The 23,369-nt window shown below is 54.4% G+C and overlaps 1 protein-coding gene and 1 long non-coding RNA gene across 4 annotated transcripts in view; one reads left to right on the plus strand and one right to left on the minus strand.

The window, feature by feature from the left end:
* The window catches only part of SDK2 (sidekick cell adhesion molecule 2), a 266,842-nt gene that overhangs the window by 215,157 nt on the left and 28,316 nt on the right, over nucleotides 1-23,369 (minus strand). The window lies entirely within an intron of this gene.
* Nucleotides 19,447-20,740, plus strand: LOC131417703 (uncharacterized). The gene is made up of 3 exons (XR_009222741.1): nucleotides 19,447-19,548; nucleotides 20,189-20,509; nucleotides 20,638-20,740. It is a non-coding gene; the product is annotated as an uncharacterized LOC131417703 (long non-coding RNA).

The following is a 23,369-nucleotide window of genomic DNA, read 5'->3' on the forward strand; positions in this document are numbered from 1 at the left end:
TCTCAAAATGTATGACTGTTAGAAGCCTGGGGTGGGGGAGAGGTGAGAGGGAATCCTAGATACTGATCAGGGTAGGCTCTGGGCAAAAATCCCAGATCAGTCGGGCAGGGATGTGCTGGCTGACTCCCCGCGGTGTTCCTGTCCTCATCGTCTCCCTCCCGCCACCAGGCCTGGCCATCCCCGATACTCCACAGGGAGCCCCCATCTGCACACCCTGAACGCAGCTCTCAGTGTGAACAGATAGTGACGAGAAAGGGCTCAGGAGCCATGCACTGGGGTTTGGAAATGGGGCTCCTCCCCTTAGGAGCTGTGTGCCTCTGGGAAAGTTACTAGACTCTTCTGAGCTCCAATTTCCTTGTCTCTAAAATAAGGATAAGACTGGAATTACATGCAGAATGATACCATCCACATTAAAAGCAAACACCACATGCATCCATACAGGCGAGTACATACACAGGGTGTCACTGGAAACGTACAAGAAATGGACGGTTGGCTCTTTGGAGGGAAGTTAAGGTCAGTGGCTGGAGGGCAGGGAGGGGACTCACCAGTCACTGGATACCCTTTTGGGATGTCTGCATTTCTTACTGCATGTGTGTATTATTCTTCCCAAAATGATTTTCTACCTTCTCTTGGGGCTGTAGTCAGGTGACCCACACAAAGGGTTTAGCGTAATGCCTGGCGTATAGTAAGCACCCGATGAACCGTCAGCCCTTCTTTTTATCCATCCTTCTCCTCCTCCCTCCCCTCTCCAGCTGGCTCTCCCAGCCCACCTGCCAGTCTCCTGAACCGGAATGCCTCTCTTCTTCCTGTTGACCTTTCTTTATTTATATTCTCTTCAAAAGGAAGGTGTGTCTGTGTGGCTGGATCAATTCATCCATGTCACTCACTTTGCTCAACAGCCCCCTCCTTCCACCTCTCTCCCCCTCGCTGAGACCAAGAGCGTAAATTCCTTCTGGCCATTAATTAAAAGCAGCCTCTCCCTTAGCGAGAGTGTACTTGCCATAAATTAATAGCGGTTTTCTTAATCAAATCTTATCTCCTCCTCGAGCCATAAACACATGGAGCTCGAGTTGGTATATCTGTGCACCCGGCCATGAAATTTAATTTCTGATGCTTCAGCAGACTGCGTGGGGTGAGAGGGTACCTGTTTGGGGGGCCGTCCCACCTTGAGTCCCAGCACCAGACCCCTAGTTGACCAGCTGGGTTTACTGAACCGCCTCCCCTGATGTTTGGAAGCGGTGCATGTCTGGCTCTTAAAATCTGAAGGTTCAGAAGTTTAATTGTCATGATTATTATTTCTGGCGTTATAACGTCTTTCATATATTTTATCCCATCTGATTCTCATGAAAGTTCTATGAGGGAATAGGTTGGGAGTATGAACCTCATTTTAGAGATGAAAAAACTAAGTCTAACATGTTCTTTGGAGTCAGATCAGGATGGAATTCTTGCTCTGCCACTTTCTAGCTGCCATTCTGACCCTTGGTTTCTTCATCTGTCCAAGGGGGAAGATAATGCCTCCTGCAGCTCTGATGTGAGAATGGGATAAAATGTCGCATGTAAAGGGCTCAGTACAGTGCCTGGCTATAGATGCTGCACAGGGTAGAGATCTTCTACTAAGTAACCCCGCTCAAGATCATCCATCCAGCTACAAATGGAGGAGCCTGGACACAGACCCTGACTCAAATTCCACACCCTTGGAATTCCATCTCGAGGCTCTGGAGTCTGGGGTCACTGGGCTAGGGCCCTTGATCAAGCTTGGCTCAACCTGCTCCTGCTCCAGGCCTGCCGAATGCCCACCCCAGTGTGTGTCCACGAGCCTCAGGACAGAGGTGCAGCCAGGAGCCCTCCTGCCAGCCTAGCCACAGCTGCTAAGTTGCTTTGAGCTGCAACCACCCCAGGGCTCCCCCTGGGTGGCCCCCCTCCCTGGGCTGCCCCGGCATCACCATTCTACTCAGCAGCTGAGAGTCTCCAGCAATTTCCACTCAGCCGTGGGAAGCCCTGGGACTGTCTCTGCCATTATCTCTGATACTCTCGCAGTGACGCATGTCGTCCTGGCGCAGGCTCATCCACAGATGACACAGGGCTCCACAGCCACTTCTAGAGCCGCTGTTCCCATTCAGAGCTGAGTATCGCTGTCTCTCCAGGCTCTTCTGGCCCTTCGGGAAATGAGCCTTTCCGTCTGGGTCCCAGCTTTCCAACCCCCAGTGCCTGGGCAAACAGCTCTCCCTACTTATGCCCATCAAACCCTCAGCTGGACTCCTCTGGATCTCGCTCACAGAATTTCCCTGAATTACCTTCTCTTTTCCTTCGCATGCAGCTGCTCTCCTTTCAAAGTCTTCTCACCGCTTTTGAGTCTGTTGTTTTTGTTCTTGTTTTTTTCTGTAAATTTTCAAGTTTGTTCGTAATTCTTCACACCTGCAGGGAGGCACCTCTCCAACAAACGCCTCTCCCGTCCTGCCTCTTCTCAGCATCACTTAGCTACCAACCTCACCCTCTCTAAAGCCTGACCACGAGATTATGCTCGTCCAGTGGTTCTCAAAGTTGGCTCCCCGGGACAGCAGCTGCAGCAGCACCTGGGAACTTGTCAGCGAGGCAGATTCTGGGGGCCTGCCCCAGACCCGAGGAATCTGAAACTCTGGAGGTGAGGCTAAGCCGTTTGTGTTTTCGCAAGCCCTCCAGGGCATTCTGACGCACACTCAGCTTGGAGAACCAATGCTCTAGGTCAGTGGTTCTCAACTGGTTTGCCCCCAGGGGACATCTGGCAATGTCTGGAGATGTTTTTGGTTGTCATAACTGGCATCTAGCGGGTAGAAGCCAGGGATGCTGCTAAAGTTCCTGCAATGCACGGGACAGCCTGCCATAGCACAGAATGATCCGGCCCAAAGTGCCAAAGTGCTGAGGCTGAGAAATCTTGCTCTAAACCCATCCAGGCTGGGATTATCTTGCAATTAACATCTGAGAAGGATAAGAGAATGTCACAGTGCCCCTTTGAGTTCCCAAAGCCCAGGGCAGCACCATTTCAGAGCAGACTCCCAAACCCAGGAGCTTTGCATGGTAGCAGGGAGCACTTCCCTGCACGCGGGAGGTACTATACACTCACAAACCCACCTCACTCCCACAACTGCTCTCGGACAGGGGCTCTCACCTTGGGGCCCATTTTACAGATGGGAAGCTGCAGCGCAGAGACGTCCGAGGTCTCATGGCTAGTGAGTGGCAGGGCAGGGACAGGAACCAGGGTAACTGAAGCCAGAGCTGGCTTCCTCACCGTGATGCCACGCACGACCTCCTCAGGTGGAGATGTTCGGATGCTATTAACCAATCTACTTAAGCAAGAAAGGAAAACTGCAGGCATTGCAATCACTCACTCACTCACTCAATCTGTCTAGGACTGGTTATTAAGTGCCTTCTGTGTGGTTCCCCCCTAAGCCAGTGCTCTACGGTGTGAGGGTACAGTTTCAGGCCACAATAACTCACACTCCAGCTGGGAGAGATAGATTAGTGCACACAAGTGTGTGCACACACACACAGCTCTACAGGACAAGGCAGCATCTCTTTTGGTTTCTTATGAGGTGCAGAGTTGTAGGTGTTCGATCCATTCAGAGAAACAGAATGGGAGTGAGGGAGGCCGCCGGGAGAGCGGGACCTTGAGGTGTGGGTCAGATTTGCAGAGCTGGAGAAAGGAGGCCAGTAAAACAGAAGGAAGAACATGAGATAAGGAACGTGGCTGCAGAGCCAGATGTGGCTCTGAATCCTGCTCCACCGGGATTACCAGTGGTGTGAATCTCAGGCAAGGCACTTACTCGTCAAGCTTCCGTTGCCTAATCTGCAAAGTGGGGACATTGCCACATGCCACACAGCGCTGGGCCGGGATGAAACAGGAAGTCATGGAAAAGGGCTCAGTTCTCACCCCACTCATGATGCTGTTCCTGTGTCAGCGCTGGCAGCCCTGAAGCAGGAATGATTCCCGTTTGGTCACTGGAGACTGGGACCCCACTTGGGGTGCAGGATCCGGCAAAGTAGAGAAAAGTGCATGTGTTTGGGCGATAACATAGCCCCATCCCCAGCCAGCAAGGTAGAGCAACTAGTTTATTCTGAGCAGTCCTGCAGAGCCACTGCGATTAGCAGATGTCACAGAGATGCTGAGTGCCATTAGCACCTAATTACACCGTTGTCCTTGCCGTAATCAGGTGAACTGAATAAGGACTGCAAAGGGGAGACCTTGAAAGAGAGAGCAGGCAGCTGCTGGTCGGGAGTATCTGCAAATGTGTCCATTCCTCTCCAGAATGGTGCCTCTTGCAAATGGCCAGAGGGCCTGGGGGAAGCCAAGCGGACAGAAAGGATGCAGCCGATTACAGACTCTTAAAAGCTGAGGGCAATCGCAGTCTTGGCTCAATAGGAAACAGGGAGCCAGTGAGGTCCTTTGAGAAGCGGAAGGTGTGTGATGAAAGAGGACATTTAGCAAGACGAATCAGACAGCTGTGTGCGGGATGGATGGCAAGGCGAGGTCGGAGCAGAGGGGTTGGTTAGGAGGCTGTTACTGTAATCCAAGCGTGAGCTAATGCGCTGGGTACCAGGAACCCGTGCGAACGGACAGGGCCTGGCGAGTGCATTCCCAGGCATTTGTTCCTTCCCAGGCACTCGCTTCCTCTGTCGGAGATGATGCTCCAACGCCTGGAGGTCCCACAAGAAACCCACCAAGGACTCAAAGCCGGCCTTGCCCATCCCCAGCATCGTCCATGGTAGGGAACGGCTCACTCTGCCCCTTCAGACCCCGGCCTGTCAGACCTGGGATTTTCAACAATCCAAACCTGGAGAAAATACGGATCAAAGGCTCTGAATCTCACAGCCCAGCCAACTCTGCCCTTTCTCGGCATGACCACCTTGCTCGGCGCTTCCTTGCCCGATGACAGCTGGTTCTTAATGCTCCTGCTCGGGGGTCACATCCAGAGGGCAGGGCAGGGTCTGCTGAGGTCAGGGGAGTCCAAGGTGAGTAGCGATGGTTGAGGAGGCACAGCCAGGGCTCTGGTCATCCAGAGCTGTCTCTGCTCCCCTAGGTCACCAGCACGCATGCCTCCCAGGCCCCATGCTGGGGATGCCAGTTTTAGCAAAACACAGGACACCCAGTTAAATGTGAATTTTCTTTCAGCTCCTCGACTGTTAGAGTTGGGGTTTTCAACAGTCCAAACCTGCAGGAAATGCAGCACATACATGCAATATTTGGGACATACACTAAGAGATGAGTCCTTGTTTATCTGAAATTTAAATTTACCCAGGTGTCCTGCATCGTACCTGGTATCCTATCCACCTGGAGATACCAGGTGCACAAGAACTAGAACATGGCACGGAGAAAAGCACACTAGATGCCAAGACGCCTGGTTCTTCCTCCGGATCCCCACATGGCCGAGACTGCTCATCTGTGAGATGGGGACAATACCCGAGGGCAGAGATCACGTGACTGCCAGGAACCCTTACACCTTCATACAGGTGAAAAGTATCAAGAGGGGCCAGGAGTAATAGAGTTAACATTCAATTAGGGATCGAAGGCTGCCAACAGCACACTGGGCCTCTCTAGGGACACAAGGCAGGCGCTACCAATGCACCCAGCCTCAGTTTCTCAGCTGTGAGAGAAGGAGTTGATCTCCATGGTCCTTTTCAACTTAAAAACCTGATGATGATTCTAGGCGCCTGCCTTGATCTGTCAATAAGGATGCAGTCAGGGAATTGCAACTTGTCCCACCAACAGCCCCCTTGACACAAAAAGAGAAAGGCAAATCCACAGCCAGACAAAAGTATGTTCTGCCATCCAAGCCAACCTCGGTGAACTTGGCACCATCCACCACCAGGAACAATCAAGGCCACTCTGCCCCCATCACACGGAAATGAGAGGCTGGCTACACGTTGCTGCCCTGTACCTGTCGGCAGGATTACACCTGTATGACTGGAATGTGTAAGAACATATTTTATCGAGATAATAAAAATAAAAATGATCAAAATGGAGTTGGAACCCAGCCAAAGAGAGAGTGTTGGAGGGAAAGAGTCTGAGTTTTTTATTTTTTAAGCAGGCCAGCCACATGGAGAATGTGATGACCTCCTCCCCATACCCCGCCCCCCCCCCCCAGCGCCTGCAGCCATCTGTTCCCGCCAGCTCCCTGCCTGGTTAGCTCGTTTCCAGAAATGTGGAATGTCTAGAGTCTAACCCGGGCACACTAGGAGCCATCACGTGGAGCTGAACCTGGGGCAGGAAGAAGGGAGAGGGCAGGGACCAAGGGAGGGTGGCCAAGGATGCACAGGTAAGAAGGGAAGGCTAGACGGGCAGGCATGCCCTCTCTGGAATGAGGACAGAGATGAACATCCATGAAAGGTCTACACCATGAGCTTTGGGGAAAGTACAGAATAAAGGGTCATAGATTCGTGACTTGTCCACATGCCTTCTCCCAAGCATATTTCAGGGTGTTAGCATCGGCTCACCCCAGGAGTGCTGTGTTGGCAGCACACGGGCTGGGGGTGTCCTTAGAACCGTGGATTCACAGGGTCACACAAGGGTAGTGTGGGAAGAACACTTGGAGCTCAGCTGGTCCAACCTGCTCATTCTACATATGGCAAGCGAGAGGGCCAGGGCCGACGGAACTTTCTTGAGCTCACAGCGCCCAGCACAACCCTTCCCCTCCCCCACCTGCCCCATTCACATCCCTCCCTCGGCTACCTTCCTGGGGCAGGGGGGACACGACATAATAGGGTTCCTGCTCCAGGTCCTCCCTCCACAGGCTGGTGGCCTCCATCCTCATCCTCTGTCCAGGCCCATGTCCCTGTCACCTGGAGCAGTGCACCATGCAGAGGTGGGGTTCTAGGGGGTCCCTCCACCAGCTCTGGATACAGAGCTACTCCTGAGGGTCCAGGCAGGGCCGGGGCCCAAACACTTCTGTTCTTCAAGTTGCTTGCATGTGTTCAGGGCCTAGGAGTAACGTGGACAGCATCTGCCTTCCGGGGCACTTCCTGGTGGCACAGGACTCTGCGCCCGGGCACCCGTCCTGCCTGCCACAGCCAGGACACCCAGCTTGAAAGAGCCAGAGGCCTCGGGGAGGAGCAGATGGCACCCAAAGTTGAACCCCTTCTCTGCTGTGCTCCCCCAACCCGTGCCACTCACACGATGCCTTCTGATCAGATTTGGGGTTTCTTACACGGAGTAATCGGATTACGGAGGCGTTAACTGGATTAGGCAGAAGGCTTCCAAGAGACACCGGCTGGAAGTGGCTATTAAATAGCACGGGGGCCTGGGTATGTGACGAGGGCAGGTTTCCAACCCTGAATTCTCCTCTCCTCCCCTCCTGGGGGGAGCAGGGCTCAGGGGTGTGCAGTGGGGGCTGGGAGTGGGCCCTGGCTCGTCAGCCCTCTTCTTAATCTGTCCCTGTCTCCTCTCTTACCCACCCCTGCCATATCTCAGTGTTCTTCCTTTTTGGAGCACTGACTATGTGGCCGGTTGTGTGTTGGACACTTTGCATTTTCTCCTTTAATCTCCATGGGGAATTTACAAAGTCGGTATCAGCACCCTCATTTAACAGAAGGAAGAACAGAGGCTTAGACGTTAAGAAAACTGCCCCGTAACTTACAGTTAACAAATAAGTTTGGGATGCCAATCCAGCTCTGCCTGATGTTATTTCCATCTCAGAAACCATTCCCCCAAACCTAGTCACGGCTAAACTCCCCAACTTCTGGGGCCCAGCTGTGGACTGTCCACCCTGCCGGCCTCTGAGGCTGAATGCGGAGGAGGGCAGAGGCAGTGTCGGTGGGGATTCGTGGGCGCCAGGGAGAGGTCACACACTGGACACTCCTCTGACCCCCAACCACTCAGGCTGGAGTGATGGCTTCCCCACGGGGCACCCGACGGCCTCAGTCACCTGTTGTCAGGCTGTCCTAGGTCAGACACCGGGAGGCAGCCACACACTCGCGTGCACGCACAAACACACACATGCACACGCTGGCACACCCAACGGGCCCGCTCCTTCTCCTGCTTTATTCCCACTCCCCTCTCCTGACAGCAATTGCCAGCATCCAATACACATCAATTTTACTTATCTATTCTGTTGGTTATCTCCCCAACCAGAATGTAAATGCCATGAGAACAGAGATAGTCGCCTGTTCCCTTTTTTCCTACGACCGGCTCCTCAGCTCCAAGAACAGTGCCTGAAATACGGTGGGCGTTCAATTAGCATTTGCTGAGTGAATGAATTCGGGAGGGAGCAGGGGTGTGAGTGAGGAAGGTGTGAGAGGGAAGGGGAGGATGTGCCCGCGTTTGTGTGAGGGAGAAAAGGTGGGGTGAGGTCGACATTTGGGGAAGCAGGCGCGGGGCAAAAGGACGGAGCGTGAGAGAGACAGAGGGAGAGAACAGGGAGAGAGAGGCCCCTGTGTGTGTGAAAGACAAACAACAATGTGCACATTGCGGGGTGGCGGGTGGAGTGGCCCGGGGCGGCGTATTCACGCTGTTTGCTGTGTGATTCTTGCACCACCCCGCTCCTGACTGAGGGTGGGCCCAGGGGACACCAGGCACAGTATCGCCAAGCTCCCAGGAGCGTGGGGCAGGCTCGGAGAGGAGGGGCCTCCCTGGCTGCCATCAGCAGCCGCACGTGTAGCTCTCAGCTGTGCGTGTGACTGGGCCCCGGCCGCTGCCTGCCACAGGGACGTAGCCAGGGCAGCCTCCAGAGAGTCAGCAGAATGGCCAGTGCCACAAGCTGCTTCCTAATGAAGTGCGGAGTCGTGGGAAGGTGGTGGGGGCCCAGGCCAGTCCCAGATGGCCCCAGCTGCTCGCCAAAGTCCCAGGCACAGGCAGGAAGCTGGGGGGCAGGGAGCTGCCGGGGGATCAGGGGCAGTTTGGAGAAGGGCCTGGAGGGGGCACCGTCCTCCGAGGAACGCATGGAGGCAGCCAGGAGGGCGGTGAAGGCCACTGGAGCTGGGGAACAGGCCCTATCCTGTCAGGCGCCCTGCTGCTCAGGACCAGCCGCCAAGCAGCCCAAGGGCGTGAGGGACATGGCCCAGGCGGACTGACCAGGAAGCCCTTGAGACACGGAATTGCAGAAGTCAGAGGTCCTGGCCTTTGGAGGAATGCAGGGAGCCCGCTAAGTCCGAGGCCCTCCCGGCTACACGTCCCAGGCAGGCCTCCCCATCGGCCCTGCCTGTCCCAACAAGTTTGGCCTGTTCTGGGCACAGATGCACAGGTCGGGTGGCCTGACTGGAGGCAGCAGCAGGCCTGCAAGATGGGGTCCTGGGCAGCTTTGGCATGGAACCACTGGGCAATCTAGAGTGCCAGGGGAACTGGAACAGGGTGTGGCTGGACCCACGGTGTGGCTGTGGAGGCAATGGGGCCTCCATGAGAGAAGCCAGCCTGGTATAGTGACCAGCAATCAGGATGTGGTTCAGCACGTCTGAGTCCCATCCCCACTCTGACTCTACCTAGCTGGGTGACTGGAGAGGTGGCATGGCATGACATGAAAGTCCAGTGGAGTTCCACATCTGGCCTGGAGACCTTGGGCAGGTCACTTCCTCGACCTCGGTAAGCCTCAGTTTCCTCATCTGTAAAATGGGTTGGCAGGAATATGAAGTGAGGTCACGGTACTTATGAAAAGCACCTACCCCAATGCACTGGATTTGTTTGTATCTGTATGCATCTGTGTATTTATGCATTCTCCTCCTCCCCGCCCCAGAGTCCTGGCCTTTGAAGGTAGGGTGCTGATTGACAGCATATCTGGTTCCTGCAGTGCAGTGCCAGGAACCCATGTCCAACTCCCTTCCCAGCAGGCCCCAGCACTCAGCGAGGCCACAGAGGACTACGATGCTCCCCCACCCCCACAGGGAGATGTGGAGGGACGGGGCAGGGACACAGGAGAGGGTGGTTGGTGCTGGCCTCCACTGACCCTCCTGCCACCACTCTGATCTGGTGGCCCCTTCAGTCCTCATCCTCCCTCCACAGCCTCTGATGACAGGTCCCTGGTGACAGTTTCCTGTCATAGCCTGGCAGTGTCTGAGCAAAGGAGGGAGACAAGTTGGCTTGGAGTCAGAGGGGATGACCCTGTCATCAGAGGCTGGCCGTGAGCCTCCCTCCACTCCCAGTCCAGGAAGGCATGGGCAGGACCCTGACCACTTCCTTCCCGGGGACCCTGGTGGCCGGGGGCCACAAGGACTGTCTCCTAACTTCATCGGGTACCCACACCATGCCCGGGAGCCTGGCCCAGTGCACCTGGACTCAGCTCGCCTGCATTGCCCCTGTGCTCATTTCTGCCCACAGCCGGGCTGCTCCTCAGCTCGCCTGTGTTTCCTCTTCCCTAAACACTCATTCTCCTGACTGAGGACTTTCCACCCTCTCCCACCTCACCAGGGGCTTGTGAATGGAGACCCTCCCCTGGTCTCGCTACTCAGTACCCCCGTTGCCTGTCATGGGCCTCCAGCCACTCCTACTGCTGAGATAGGAGAGAATCCCGACGGGAGTGGAAGATGAGAGCCCGACGCAGTAAGATTTCTGGACTCAGGACACAAGAGACTCTGAATTAATCTCAGCCCGGCCATTTACAAGTGTCTGACGTGGGCAAAGTGTTGAACTTCTGTGATCCCCATTTTGTAAAACGAGGGACCGTATTTTGCTGACAGGACTCTCTGGGATGATGTATGTAACTGGCTGGCACAGTCCCTGGCACACAGAAGGCACAGGATTCACGGAACCATGGACGTCACCGGCCACGCCTTCCATCCTGGCCCTCAAGTCTCATCCAGTGAGAGCCTCCTCCACTCTCCCCTCACCTAGCCCTTATATATTCGTAGGATGGTTTGCCTTCTGCTTTTGTGCTTATTCTTTTATTCAGTTTTTGTGATATCCCTACAAGGCTACATATTCTCCTTCCAGTTGTACACGACAACACCGAGGGTCAGAGGGCCGGGTCACTACTCTGAGGTCACATGGCAGCTGGTGGCCGAGTGAAAGCTGCTCTCAGGTGCCCTAAATCTAGGACTTTTCTCATCACATCTTCCCGGGAGAGGGTGGCAGTGGTCCCCGGGACCCAACGCCGGTTAACACCAGCCTGCACACGGTTTGGACCCATCATTATTTGGGAGCCGTCTAAGCAATCGCAGAGTTAAAGGGTCCACTGGAGTGCAGAGGCAGCTCGCTGGGGTTGGGGGAACAGGGAGGGGGTGAGTCCTGGAGCCTAACCCCCTGCCCTCCTGGGTCAGGCTGCTCGGCGGGCGACCCAGCGCTCGATGGCAGCTGCGCCGGGCCGTGGGGGGCAGCTCGGGCAGCACAGGGCCCCCCGACAGCCAGCTGGCCGAGGCAGCCCCATGCATCAGCCAGTTTTAATTGTTTATTCTCCAGCCTTGTTATGACTCGATAAAATCCATAACACAGATAGTGCCTTCTTCCCTGGCTCCCCCCTGCCCCGCCCGGCTCTCGCTCCCTGGGGACACCGCTCTGCTCTTTATAGAAATCACTTGCTAAACTGGACCCACTTCAAACCCGTAATTGTCAGTAAATGACCCTCCTAGAGAAGAAGCTGTGAGCTATGTGTGAAGCTCTGGGCATAAGATGGAGGGCTGGCCTCTGCCTGTATCGGGGGCTCAAACGGTCCTGCTGGGAACAGGGGAACCCCTCCAAGGACGGCCCCCAAGCCTGCATCTGTGCACCCCCGGGAAGGTGGGAGGGGACTGGACAGGGGTGGTGAGGAGACCTGGGTCCCGGCCTGGGCCTGTCACTGACTGTGAACTGTAAACCCTGGGTATGTCATGGCACCTCTCTGGCCTTCCATTTCCATTTACACAGTAAAGTAAGTGGATTCGGTACAGCGGCTTCCGTTTCTTTTTTAATTTCTTTGGGTTGATGGAACGCTTTGGTCAAGTGAAATTTTAGACAGACCTCCAGTAGAGAAGACAGTTGAAAAGAGACTTTCCTGGTTAAGGAGCAAGTAGGAAATGCAGCATCCACCTTGAAGTAACCACTCCTTTTCTTGTTTTTCCAACTGAAGTCAAGGAGCTTCTAGAAGGCTAAGAGTGGGCCTTTTTCATTGCTGTGTCCTGCACAATAGGCCTGTCCCAGTGATGTGTCCCCAGCAGTGCTTAACACGTGTGTGCAGAAGGAGGGAGGGATGGAGTGGGGGATGGAGGGAGGGAGGAAGGAAGGGGGAGGGAGGGAACACACATTAATCCACTTTCTTTTTTCTCTTACTTCAAGCATAGCTCAAAATGCCTTCCTCCACCCTGAGCCATCGTCTCCTTCCCAGGACTCAGGATAAAATCAGAGGCCCCTCCTCAGTCCCCGAGGAACCCAGCCTGCTCCTGGGATCCAGAGAGCTATGCCACTGGTCTCCAACATGGGGGCCGAGGGCCCTGAGCTGTTACAGGCGGTCCTCCAGCGCACATGCGTCCCACCAGTCTACCGGCAGAATCAATATGTCTCACACACCTGTGGCCATCTGTCAAAAGTGTGCGGCTGCTGTTGTGATTAATAAGATAAAAATCCATTTAAAAGCGATACCGAATTCATAGCAGCCCTTTGTCATTGCGTGTTTTCTCAAACAGCGGTTGCTAAATGAACAACCACCAGCACGTGGAGATCCCTGAGTGTCTTTGGAAGAGGGGTCCTTGTGCTGGAAAAGGGGGTACGCTGGTCCCACATGGCCTGAGCATTGGGCAGCCTGACCCTCCTCGTGCCATCTGTGCCCCACCTCATCCTCGATCCCGTCCAGGAGCTCCGGGTTTCCCCCAAGGAGCCCAAGGAGGGCAGCTGTCTGCTGGGCCAGAGGCCACATCTGGAATTCATCCTCTTCATTAAATTAGTGGCTGTTTCCCAAGCCCCGGCTCCCTTGATCCCCCAAAGCCCAGTTCGTGCTGTTAACAAGGACAGTAATTTGTTCATTAAAAATGGGCCGCCTTCCCAACAGGCCTCCGACTGCTGCCTGCCCTGGGGGAGGGAGGCCTGTGCGGAGGCGGAGCGCCCCCGTCCCAGGGTCAGAGCTGGCCCATCCGGGGCCTCTCCAGGGCAGAGCCCCACCGCTCTGGTCACTCGGCCCCTAACTCCCCAAGTCACTCTGAGGGTGCCTGGGAACGATCTGGGGACAGGCCATCAGGCAGCTCCTGCCAGCTCCTCTCCTGCTCCGTGACAGGGCTTTGTGGCCATCCAATCAATGCAGACAACTCGATCTGGCACCGAGTCCCTGTGCAAACCACAGCCCATCAAGAGGCATTTATTGTCGTGAAAACAAACAAGCCCCCCTCCCCCCAGCGCCGGCCTGGTCGCACCTCCGCTCCCCTACCCCGGTATCCTTCTCCTGTCCTTGGAGCTGCTCAGACCCACTAATTCAGGTCTGCTCACTCTTGTGCATGCCAATCTCTGCCCAAGCCTGGCTGGGTCCAGGGGCACAGGACCCAGGGTCTGGGGGCAGGCCCCCACGCACAGTAACCCACACAAGAGAGGCCTCCAGGCCTTCAGACCCTGTGCCTTTAGTAATGAGCCGAGTTGAACCACATTGGCCCCTTGAGGTGGTGTACTGGGTTAAATAGTGTTCCCCCAAATTCTTGTCCACTCAGAACCTCAGAATGTGACCTTATTTGGAAATAGGGTTGTTGAATTTGTAATCAAGTGAAGATGAGGTCATACTGGATTAGGTTGGGCCCCAATCCAAAGATGGTGTTCTTCTAAGAAGAGGAAAATATGGACACAGAGACAGGCACACATAGAAGGTGATGAGAGACACAGAGATACAGGGAAGAAGGCCTTGTGACCACAGGGGCAGAGATTGAAGCCATGTGTCTACAAGCCAAGGAACGCCAAGGATTGCCAGCAGCCACCTGAAGCTAGGAGAGAGGGATGGACCAGATTCTCCCTCAGGGCCTCCAGAAGGAACTAACTCTGCCGATGCCTTGATTTTGGACTTCTGGCCTCCTGAATTGTGTTTTTAGACACCCAGTTTGTGGCTTCAGACACTTTGTTGTGGCAGCCACAGGAAGCTCATACAGGTGGGTAGTGGGCTGGGCAGTGTGATGGTTAGCTTTATGTGTCAACACGACTGGGCTAAGCATGCCCAGATAGCTGGTAAACATTATTTCTGGGTGTGTCTGTGAGGGTGTTTTGGGGAACAGATTAGCATTTGAATTGGTGCACTGAGTAAAGCAGACGGCCCTCACCGATATGGGTGGGCACCATCCAATCTGTTCAGGGCTCACAGAGAACAAAAAGGTGAAGCAAGGATGAATTTGCTCTGTTGAGCTGGGACGGCTGTCTTCTGCCTTTGGACATCGACGCTTTTGGTCCTCTGGCCTTCAGACTTGGACTGGGACTTACACCGTTGGCTCCCCTGGTTCTCAGGCCTTCAGGTTTGGACCGGAACTCCACCACCGGGTCTCCTGGGTCTGCAGCTTGCAGATGGCAGATCATGGGGCCCCTCGGCCTCCATGGTCACGTAAGCCAATCTCGCACATAAATCTCTTTCTATATATCTATATATAATCTATTGGTTCTGTTTCCCTGGGGAACCCTGACTAATATGGGCAGGTTTGGGAAACTGAGGCCCAGGAGTTGAGTGGTTCACCATGAGGTTATAAGAACAAGGCAGGGACAGCGCTGAGCCTGGAGTTTAGAGCCTCCCCTCCCCCAAGAAGCCCTCTGTGCTCCTGGAGACTGAGAAGGAACACAGGCCCCACATTCCAGCCATGCTGTTCGGAGGGCAGCCAGGGCTGGAAGGCCTGAGCATCAGAAGGGCAGAGACCATTTTCCTCCCACAGCAGGAGGACAGCATTCTCAGAGTGCCCAAGAGCTTGGGCCCCCATTGCCTACCCTGTGGACTCTGAATCTAAAAATGGGGCAGCAGCCACTTGTTTCATGATTCTGTGCTAGATACTTTTCAGACGTTATCTCATCATCCCTACTCCTTAAAACTATCCTCTCAGAGAAGTATTATTAGCCCCACTTTAAAGAAGAGGAAATCAAGTCTCAGAGAGGTTAAGAAAGTTGCCAGGGGTCACACAGCTTGTGAGTGGCAGAGCCGAGATTCCAACCCAGGTCAGTCTGGCTCCTCCTAACACAGGCCCTGGCACAGCGGGGACCCTCTGAGGATGTCCCCTACCTGGGTCACTTCCTAGAGTGGTCACAGTGCGCCTCCTCTCAACAGGAGCCCTGAGAAAGAGGAGTCAAAGAGAGGAGGATGGGGGACAAGGAGGGAGGCCCAGAACTAGCAAGGACGTCACTCAGCAGGACAATGGCCGTCTCAGAACCCAGGGCCAGGTGGGCAGCAGGTCCCCTGGAGACTGCCACCCATAGGGAGTGCCCACCCCGGCCAGCTCCTGGCCACGGGCGCCGACACATCAGCCTCCTTGGCCACGGGAGTGTTTATTTCCAGGGTGAGGCCGGGAGTGGTTTCCAGGTGGGGGTCCGTGGAAATAACGTGCTCACACACTCTCTCTCGAGCTGCCCCAGGCCGCTCCTCAGGAACAGAGCCCCATTCAGTCCGTCCAGCGAGCCCGCCTGGTGGCTGACGGCCCACATTCCCGGGAGGGTGGAAAAGTCAACTCAGAGATGAACGCCCGTCGGAGCCAGCCCCCTCCACCTTTGCCACATCCTTCACATCCTCCCCAGGAGGACAAAGCACACACGGGCACGGGAAAGGGACTGGCGCTTGTGACCACCCAGCTGGCCCCGGGGAGTCCCTGGCCCCCGACAAATAGCATCACAACAGCACACAGCATGTGACATCCTAAGAGCCCAGGGGGCAGGGGGCTTGAAGGAACAAGCAGTTGATCCGGATTCCCATCTCACCCTGCTGAGTCCTGGGACTGAAGGCCGGGCGCAGCTAAAGGACTGTTGCAAAAATTCAGGAGAATGGGCAGGACTTGAGCTATTCAAAGGGAGGGCAGGGAGGGGAGGGAGAAGGGACAACACCAGGCCTAAGCCACCGAGTGACAGGAGGTCTCTCACTGGGACAGCAGGCACACAGGTGTAGAAATCCTGAGGGCTCACTTTGGGGGTGGTGCTAAGAGAAGGGCTGGGAGACATGCAAATGGAGATGTCCAGGTGGGCTGGGGCTCACCACAGACATTGGGCAGGAGCTGTGGATGAGGGCGCCATTGGCACAGAGACGGCATCTGAAGCCATGGGAGTGGGAGCAGGGGAGGGGAACACTGGCAAACACCCACATTTCATGGATCACTACAAGAACAGGAGGCCCCCAACTGGCCCTAGGAAGGAGAGTTACAGAGGCAGGGAGACCCCCAGGAGACCGTGGTGTTCCAGAAACCAAGAAGAAGGGAGAGGTCACCATTGGGCAAGGTCAGCTATGGGCAAGTGGGCGAGACCATTGAAGGGTCCATTGGATTTAGCGACATGAGATCACAGGCAACCTTGACCAGGAAACTTCAAGGAGGGGTGGGGGCAGGGGTGATGGGGGGCGGGCAGTAAGGGATGTGGGCAAATGGAGACAGCCCCTTCAAGAAGGCTTGGCATGAAGGAAAGACACAGATAAGGGGCTGGAACAGTCAAGAGAAGTTGCTAAGACGTTAGGACTTAGCAGGTGCGGCCTGATGGGAAGGACCGAGCAGAGAGAGACAGAGAAAGGATGTGGGTACAGGTGAGAGGGCACCTGAGCAGGTGAGCGGGGCAGGGTCCAGGCTCGGGTGGAGGGCCTGGTCTTGACCACATAAAGTGGCAGTGGAAGAAGGAGGTTTGCTGGACATTTGGAAGGGAGGGCGTTCTCTTCTCTTCGAGAAGGCAGGTGGGGCCATCAGCTACGGGGCGGAGGAGGTGGCAGAGGTAGTAAGAGTGACCCATAACTCCTGTCTCAGATTTCCCCACTCTCTTTTCCTGAATCAGCCCAGCATCACCTCCCCCAGGAGGGCTTCCTTGCTCCCTAGTCCTGGATGGGTTTCCTGTCACTCCTCTAAGCTCCAGCAACACCCTGCTCACCTCCACGCACCGACCGCATGCACCAGCACCCAGTTCTGTTTGGGTGTTGGGGTTCCTCACTAACTCTGAGCACGTGCTGGTGGGTCACATTCACGAGTGTGTCACCAGCCCTTCGAGGCATGCTTGGCACATGATAGGTGCTCAAAATGCTTGTTGAGTGTCTTACAGATCCACAGTCTCTTCTCTCCACCTACAGACTCAGTCTCCCAGGATTCACCAAGCCTGAGAAAGCTGACACCCCACTTCCCTGCCAACCCAGTGAGACCACAGAAAATTGTGGAGTTCGCTTTTCTCTTCCTGTGTTTTAAGGAAAACGAGAAAAAACAATCCACTCACACCAAACAAAATGAGGTGGCCTTGTTGAAGTGCTGATGAGATCTAATTAGCAGAGATGGGGCTGTGTTGGTTTTCCTTTGCAAACATCCTATTTATTTGTGGGGCGCTTGGGGGGGGCACGTCACGGCTGTTTCTTATTATTACTTTGCTTCACGCCTCAACTACCACGGATGGACTCGTGATGAAAGCCTGTGGCTCTCAGAGGCCGCAGCAGGAGTCCACGAAGTTGGTGGAGGCAGCCCCCTGGGGAAGCGGGACGTGGCAGGGGAGGAGGGGTGGCCTGCTGAGCCCCTCTTTTGAGGTGGGACAGAGGGAGCTGCTTGTTGGTGAGGGGCTGGGCAGCAGAAAGCTGGGAGGGGCTCTCAGGGGGATGATGAATGTAACAGCTTCTACCTATTGGGTGCCTGCCATGCTCCAGGCCCTCCACTATCTTCCGTACATCATCTCTAACCCTTAACAACAACTTCAAAGGCAGGGATGGCTATTTCTGTTTTACAGATGCGGCTCAACGAGGAATTGTGAATTGACCAACGTGATGCGGCTAGTAAATGGTCAATTAGGTTTAAACTCAGTGTGGCTCACTCCAGAGTCCATTTCCTTTTGGAAAACCGCTGTGTACTCCATCCATGGAGAATCCACATTTTCAGTCTGGAGAATGGGGATGGGAAGGGAAAAATCAAAAAATAGGAAACAGATTCTAATACCAATAGAAACTAGCACTGTTCATTCTGGAAGCACCCAGACTGAGGGTCCAAGAAAGAGCTGGTGAAGACCATGCTAACGGGAAGTTTCCCAGGGCCAAGTCCAACAGGGGGTTAAGTGGTCAAAGACTGAGGGTAAGGATGACTTTCCATGCTGCCATGATGGGAAGCATTGGGAAGCCCACTAGCCAACATTTTTGAGGGTCTCCAATATTCAAGGCTCCAAAGCTAGAGCATGGAGCTAGACAGTGAGAGTGGACGGTCCCTTCCTTCCTTATTCCTTCAACACCTTTTCCATGAGTGGCCTCTTGTCCCACATTCTCTGGGGGATAAGATGTGTCCCTAAGAGGTAACTATTGACTCAAGTGCCAAATCAGAGACGTGGACAATGAGTGATCTAGAGTGCTTCGTAGATTCCTCCAGATCTCCAAGAGGGAGAAGACTTGTCCTTCCTGCCAGGACAGTATGGGCATGAACAAGCCCAAGCCAGGAGGCAGGGTTGTGAGTGAGCTCAGGTGAGGCATTAACGATTTGACACCCAATCCCCATTCTGACACCCAGTGTGGAATTTTTTCCCCCACCAAGCAATTCTCTGACACCAGCCGGGTGTCCTACAATTCAACTCAATTCTGACACTTTCTTCCTGGAGACAGTGTCAGATCCCACAGGTTAAGTCAGATCTCTGTCCCACAAGACTGCCCTCCCTCCTGCCTCCCACTTTAGACACCAATCACAAGTCCAGGTTGTCCCCTGTGCTTCTGACTGTCTATAGATTGGAGGCTCCAATGACGCGTTCCTTGGGTTTGATTAATTTGTTAGAGTGGCTCACAGAACTCAGAGAAATAGTCTGCTTACTAGATCACCTGTTTACTATAAAGGGATATAACTCAGGAACAGCCAGATGGAAGAGATGCATGGGGCAAGGTATGGGGAAAGGGCATGGTGCTTCCGTGCTCTCTCCCAGTGCACCACTCTCCCCAGATCTCCACGTGTTCATCAATCCAGAAGCTCTCTGAACCCCATCCTTTTGGGTTTTTATGGAGGCTTCATCACACAGGCATGACTGATTAAATCAGTGGCCACTGGCGACTGATTCAACCCCCAGCCCCTCTCCCCTCCCTGGAGGTGAGGGGATGGGACTGAAAATTCCAACTCTCTAATCATGTTGGGATCCACTGGCAATCAGCCCCACCCTTAGGTGCTTTCCAAACATCACCTCATTAACATGACAAAAGACACCTTTATTGCTCTCATCACAGGAAATTCCAAGGGTTTTAGGAGCTCTGTGCCAGAAATGGGACAAAGACTAAACATATTCTTATTATAAATCACAACATCACAGGTGCCCACTCTGATTGGCTGGTCCGACTGTTAACTATCTTAACTATTACCTGGCCTGAAAGCAGGAGCAGGCCCTCATTCATTCACTCATTCAACAGATATTATTTGTCCCTCGCCCACCACGTACCAGGCACTGTTCTGGGCATTTGGGATCCACCACGAACAGTGAAACAGAGATCCGTGCCCTCGGGGAGCTGACAGTCTGGCGAGGGGACAACAGTGAACATCAAACATGATAACTAGGTAAGTGAGCTAATGTGCTGGAAGGTTATACGTGATGTGAAAAAGAGAGATGTCAAGCAGGGTGAGGGGTCTAGGGGTGCGGAGAGCAGGTGTGGGGGTGGATTACAGCCCAGCTCAACCTCACTGAGAAGGTGACACCCCAGACACTTAGCAGAGAACCAGCTTTCTGGGAGAGGAATAGGCAGGGCAGCCGATCAGCTGGCCCCAAGGTTCTCCAATGGGGGCTGCACGGAGCACGGGGAGTGGACAGAGGCCACTGGCTGAGCTGAGGGCCAGAAGAGAGGGGCTCAAAGAAGCAGCAGAGGGTCCTTTCGCGTGGCCTCACGAGACGCTGTAAGGACGATGGCTTTACCCTGAGGTTTTCACACTGCTGGCTTTGGGCAGAGGACAGAGGCTCTGACTCCTATTTTTTTTTTTTAATAATATTTTACTTTAGAACAGTTTCAGATTACAGAAAAGTTGCAAAGACAGAACAAAGAGTTCCTGTCTACCCCCTCACCCAGCTCCCCTCTTGTTAACATCTCATACTAGGGTACATTTGTCCCAACTAAGGAACCAACCCGGTACAGTACGATTAACTACCCTCCACAGTGTCTGCGGATTTCACTACTTTTTCCCAAATGCCCCTTTTCTTTTACAGGATCCCACCCAGGATTTAGTCGTCATCTCTCCTTAGGCTTCTCTCGGCTGTGACAGTTTCAGATCCTTCTTTCTGATGACCTTGACAGTTTCGAGGAGCACTGATCGGGTGTTTTGTAAAATGTCCCTCCATGTGGGTTTGTCTGATGTTCTTCTCAAGATCAGACTGTGCTCTGGGTTTTGGGGAGGAAGACCACAGAGGTAAAGTGCCATTCTCGCCACATCTCATCAGAGGTGCATGCTCTCAGCACGACTTACGGCTGGTGATGTCGACCTTGATCACCTGGCTGGGTGGGGTTTGCCAGGTTTCTCCACTGTAAAGGTACTTTTTAAATTCCCCTTTGCACAGTCTACTCTCTGGGAGCAAGCGCATAAAGCCCAGCCCACACTCAAGGGGAGAGGGGTCACTTCTATTTTGAAAGGCTCACTATGGCTACTGTCCACTGTTAGGTACTTATTACAGCAGCCCAGGACAAAGATGACGGTGGCTGGGACCAGCGTAGCAGCAGAGAAGGTGGCGAGAAGCAGCTGGATTCTACATTAATAAAACATATTTAAGTTGATTATTCTATTGGATTAGATGTGGGTGTAAGAGAAAGATCACAGTCAAGGATGGCCTGAAGGTTTGGACTGTGGACAACCGCATCTTGGCGCTGCCCTCAGGGAAGCCTGGGAAGGCTGCTGGAGGAGGGCATGTTGGGGAAGAGCAGGAGTTTGGTCTTGGGTGAGTTAGTTTGGGGTCACTATTGATCACGCAAGTGGATGCAGAGCTGGCTAGAGGAGTCTGGAGTTTGAGAGACAGGTCTGGGCTGGAGGGATACATGTGTGCATTGTGGGCACAGAGACCAGATGACATCGCCAAGGGGGTGAGGACACACGGGGAAGAGGAGCGAGCCATGCCTGAGCCCTAGGGAGAGGAAGTGGGCTCAAGAGGTTTGTTTTTCAAGATGGGAGAAACCACAGTTCTCTGCCAAGTGGAATGACCTTAGAGGGATGTGACACGGCCCTGTTATCCATATGAAGTTATATACATGTTATAATCCATCACCAGGGCTCTCCAAATCCCAAAGGGTCAAAGCCCTGGGGGAGGAGTTGCAGGAGATCCTCCTGGAGAGCCCCAGGGGAGGGAGACAGACAGCCCCTGCTGGCTGGGCATGGGCCCCCATTCCAGCAGTCAACAGGCAGCTGTCAGGAGATAAAAACAGCTCAAAAGGCCTGGAGCAGGGCTGGGGCTGGTGTGCCAGGAGGCACAGAGCTGGGCCAGGCAGCTGCACTGGAAACAACTGCCATGGGCACAAGGAGAAAGGAGGTGCCCACAGGTCCTCGTGCACCCCCGTCACCCTGAGAAGACGTGGGGAGGAACTCCATCTCCCTCCTGCAAGTCCTGGGGAGATGACACTGGTCTCTGGAGGCAATGAAAGCTTAGGATGCTTTGGAGCCACTGCTCCCCAGGGACCTCCAGACAGTGGGGTTCAACCCTTGAGTAGAAATTATACACTAAACGCTGTAAGCTCAGGCACATGCCTGTATTTTTCTGGGGAAAAGGAACCCACAGGTTTCATCAGCTCTTCAAAGGGGTCCATGTCCTCTGGGGAGAATGGGAGGCCCAGCCGGGAGCTCAGGGCACCCCAAAACGTACTCTGTCCCCCTACTCCAAGCCCAGAAGCTGCCCGCTCCATCCTAGACACGGCAGAAAGGAGGAAATAATCACTCAGCTGTTCTGCTATCAGCCGAATTTGTCCCATCACTCGTCTAAGCGGCTGCAAATCCTAGGGACAGTGTGATTCGCAGTATCTGGGTCACTCTCTGGGTCTCTGTCACTCACAGGGCTGCTTCACTGCAATTAGCATGCTGACAGCCAGGAGAGCCAATGGCATTGCTAATTTGCCCCAGAGTGGCTGTGAGGGAAGCAGGGAGTGTGTACGTGTGTGTGTTTATGCACAAATGTGTGTATGTGTGCACCTGGTGTGTGTTTGTGTGTGTATGTAAGGTGTTTTTGTGTGTAATGGCAGATGTGTAAGCAGTGCATGTCTGTGTGTTATGTGTGTCATGTGTGTCCAGGAAGGGTTGGGAGGGTGTGTGAGCAGATGTGTGTGAGGGGGAGACGTGTCCTCCACCTTCTCAGGATGAACATGAGGACCTGTCAGAAACACGGTGAAACTCTCCAAAGGATGTGAAATCAGCCACGGGTCTCAATTTGATATCTCCCGCACAGAGGGAAATTACATTTTACTAGAAATCCAAGTAACCGTGCCCCAACAAATGTCGTGGTCCTGCTGTGATTACTCACAAGTCCGCCCGGGTGCTCAGAGCAGATATGGGTGGCCCAAGGCCACAGTTCAGAGGTAGAGGAGTGAGAATGGACATGAACTTCTGTTCTCTCCCGGTCCCTTTCCCTCGGAATCAGAGCCCCAGAAGGGGGCTGTAGATCATCTCTCTCTCTCTGCCCCCTGACACCGCTGAGGGGAAAAGACCCCCTCACCTGGGTTCAGGCTCTGAGCTCTGTCCCTGCCCTTCATGGCACTGGGGCTGTGACAGGAGGCCAGGCTGTGACCCTGGCTTCTCCTGAACCTCTCTTTGGAAAGGACCACAACCTTGGAAGGCCCAGCCCACTCTGGGCCAACACTCTCCAGAGGACCACCATGAAGCCAGTGTCCTCTCTCTGACATGGTCAGGGCCCACTCCGACCAGTGTGGGTGCTCCTCAGAGCCACCTTGACAAAGCTCCAGGCAGCCAGGCCGCAGCACAGAAAGAGCTGGGGCTGGCCCCTGTGCCCCACCCTGCTGGACACCAGGTCCCCTGAGGCAGGTGCCTTCCCGGGACCCAACGCCAGGCCCTCCATGGCTGCTGCTCACGTGGTCAGTGGAATGAGCATGGAGTTATTGAGGCCTGAGTTTGAAATCTGGCTCTGTCATGTGCTAACCAGTTGTGACAGCTCGTGTGAACTGCTGAAGCTCTCTGAGCCTCAGTTTCCCCATCTGTAAACCAACGGTCCCGACACCGTCCCTCACTGGGCTGTACTGCTGCCTCCCCCGAGGTACAGGCCTGGAAAGACCCCAGAAGGAGTCAGCACGTCATCAGGGCTCAGAAAGGGGGTCTCCTGTCCCCACTTCAGCTCTGTGGGCTCCACCACTCCACACCCCTCCTGGTCGGACCACGGCCTTGCCAGCTCTGAAGCGAGC

The sequence above is a fragment of the Diceros bicornis genome, chromosome 18 (assembly GCF_020826845.1).
Source record: "Diceros bicornis minor isolate mBicDic1 chromosome 18, mDicBic1.mat.cur, whole genome shotgun sequence".
NCBI lineage: Eukaryota > Metazoa > Chordata > Mammalia > Perissodactyla > Rhinocerotidae > Diceros > Diceros bicornis.